At 40.1% G+C, this 3,221-nt stretch overlaps 1 pseudogene; it reads right to left on the bottom strand.

Annotated features, from left to right (window-relative positions):
• Nucleotides 1-433: 433 nt before the first annotated feature.
• LOC105306039 lies at nucleotides 434-1,343 on the bottom strand (annotated as a pseudogene).
• Between the last annotated feature and the right edge of the window lie 1,878 nt (nucleotides 1,344-3,221).

Raw genomic sequence — 3,221 nt, forward strand, 5'->3', positions numbered from 1 at the left:
ACTGTGACACAATTACTTCGTCCAGTATCTCATTCAGAGACATTTAGATTGTCGCACATTTTTTGCTAGCAATGCTGCATTAAACAGTCTTGTACATGTTTCTTTGTACACATGTGCATTGTTATTTAGGGGATTCTAAATATGCGTTGCTGGGTTGAAGAGTATGTGAAGCTTCAATGTTAGTAGATTTACACAAATTATCTCTAAAGGATTTGTACCAATTCGTACTCAACCCAATTGTATATTAGAATTCTTGTCAATCTGTATCTACTGCCAAGAGTTAGGTTAAATATCTTTTTATTATGGACATTTTCAAATATACAAAGGTAGAGAATAGTATTTGATGAATTCCCATGTACCCCTCACCTGACTTTAACAGTCTTTATTATATGACAAATTTTGTTTTATCCAAAGCTCCTCCTATCACCCTAGATTGATTGGTTATTTATTTATTTGTTTATTTTAGCAGACTCAGTTCACTTTATTTTTCTCGTATAAAATTATGTGGTGGCCATACCTGGAGCCTGGGTCTTCTGCACAGAAACTCTAATGTGGGTCTTTACAAGATGATCATTAATTCCTGATAGAGAGACTTGGTTAACACAGTCACTTTCCAGAGGTTGAGGGTGGGATAGCTGTAGGTCTTAGAGATAACATCAAATATGACCTTGGCGAAGTTGCCCAGAGTAGCAGTGCAGCCCCTGCTGAGGTTAGCGGTCATCAATAACAGCCATCATTAAAACTTCTTGGGCACAGGCTAAGAGGATGCCGGTACCCCTGGCAATGAGGATGCGGTGCTCAAACAGAGCCATAATGCCAGTCACCTTGCAAGGGATGGTGTGGGGCTTGCCCATATTGTTCCCCCAGCAGCCTTGCTGCACAGAGATGATGGAGAGCGTTGATGGTCCCACGGATGCAGTGGCTACCTCCTTGGAGCACTTAACACCCAAAACGACATGTCCTTTGTAGTCTCTGATGGCGACAAATGCCTTGAACTGGGTCCTATGGCCAGCGCCAGCCTGCTTTTGTACTGACATAATCCTCAAAACCTTGTCTTTAAGGGATACCCTCAGGAAAAAGTCAGTGATTTCAGATTCCTTGATGGGCAGGCAGAAGAGATCTTCTGTAGGGACTTGGTCTTAATGTCCTTGACCGGGTAGCGTGGTTTGGTGATGAGGAGCTACTCCTTGTCCTGGGCCTTGCCTCTACAAGCTACATGGCCTCTGCCTGGCCGCATCTTCCACCCAGGACATCCCTGTCTAATCCTTCACAGTTGCGGCGATGTCCCAGCCAAGACCCCCGGGGCCTCCAGACTGTGCTGCAGCACCAGAGTCATCTGCCATTTGGTATTTCTTTGGAGAAGAAGCTACCCTGGATTATCTTGAAACAAATCTCTGCCATCGTATCATTTCATTAGTAACTATTTCAATGTATAATATATATCTCCAAAAGATAAGGGTTCTTTTTTTGGTAGCACTGGTATTTATTGAGCATAGATATTTTTTAATTGAAGTGTAACTATACATATAATAAAATACATGTCTTAAGTGTACAGTTTGATGAATTTTGACAAATGTAGAGGATTCTTAATTCAAACCACAATTAAGAACAATTGTATCCCTCCAGTTGAAAGAGATCTATGCAGATCTGACTCCTGTGGAAGACAGAAGGAAGAGAGGTCGTAGGAAGAGCCTTAGACTGTGGTGTAGTTCTCAAAGTTTTGGCAAGGCCAGTAGGGAGCCATTGAGCCAGAGTTGCTTGTCAGGAGAGCTACATGTTTCCCAGGAACAGGTTTGCCTTTTATATTCCTGTGGCACTCAGTCATTGGCCAGGAGCCTTCCTTGAGAAGTGTGGTAGGCAAAAATCTAAAGGTGGCTTCCATGATTCCTGTCCCCAGGCTATTCAGTTAAACACTGATCCAGGTACTGTTGTGAAGGGATTTTTACAGATATAATTAAAAGCCCAAGTCAGTTGACTTTAAGATAAGATTATTTGGGTGGACCATCTAATGAGAGGCCCATTAAAAGTTTTCTACGGCTGATGGCAGAAGAAGTCAAAGAGATAGAACCATGGAAAGGATTAGGTATCATTGTTTGCTCAGATATAGAAGGGCAACATGTGATGAGGAATTTGTCCTCTAGAAGCTGAGAGTGGCCTTTGGATGACTGCCAGCAAGGAAATGGGAACCTCAGTGGTACAACTGTGAGGAACTGAATATGGCCAACTTGAATGAGCATGGAAGCAAATTCTTCCCAGAGCTGATAGATGAGAGCAAAGCCTGGCTGAACATTGATTTTGGCCTCCTAAGACCAACATGGTCACTAATCTCATCAGAAAAGCTATCAAGCTCGAGGTGTCAGATAGAAATTTTCTAAAAATCTTAACTACTTGAAAGTTCAGCTTTTACCATTTGCCACAAATACAGTCTCATTTCATTTTTAAGAAAGTATCTGCCAAATATAGTTTCAGGAACCATAATTGTCTGCTGAACATTTCAAATAAAAATGGTATTCAATGAAAAATGAGCCTAATTCATCTTGTATCTTAAGCACTCATGTGATTTTCTCAAGACAACCATATATTATTGTCTATTAAAGTCTGAAGTGCTTTTATGCATATTCTCACTCATCACACATAATAGTCAATAAATACATGAATTCAAGGGTCAAGATTGAATAAAATTAATTTTTACTTTTTCATTAAGTATTTTAAATGAAAGTAGATTTTGCTTTTTGAAGTTGTCGAGTGCGTTTTGGTGAAGAAGACAGTGCCTTACCACAGTTTAATACACTGCCTTTGTTTGTGGTTGCACCAACATTTTTATCCTTCTGGTTTTATGCCATCATAGCAACAAAGTTAAAAGGTAATAAGTTATGATGAAGATAATTTTACCTCAGCAAATCTCTGTGAGGTTCTTGGAGATCCTCAACAATAGTTTGAGAACTGCTGGCCTATATCCTCATCAGTATTTATATGGTCAGTTCTCTACTTTTTATTATCTAGTGGGTGTACAATTGTGTTTCATTGTGGCTTTGACTTTCACTTTCTTAACTAACGAGACTTTAGCATCTTTTTATATGTTTATTGCAACTTAGATATCCTGTTTGAAAGGGCCTGCTTTTTGAAGCGCTTCCTCTAGACTGTATGATGGAAGGAGACAGCTTTGGAAAGACCCGGTTTTGGACCCAGTACACTTAACACACTTACTGGACATCTGTAAG

The sequence above is a fragment of the Pteropus vampyrus genome, unplaced genomic scaffold, assembly GCF_000151845.1.
Source record: "Pteropus vampyrus isolate Shadow unplaced genomic scaffold, Pvam_2.0 Scaffold416, whole genome shotgun sequence".
Classification (NCBI taxonomy): domain Eukaryota; kingdom Metazoa; phylum Chordata; class Mammalia; order Chiroptera; family Pteropodidae; genus Pteropus; species Pteropus vampyrus.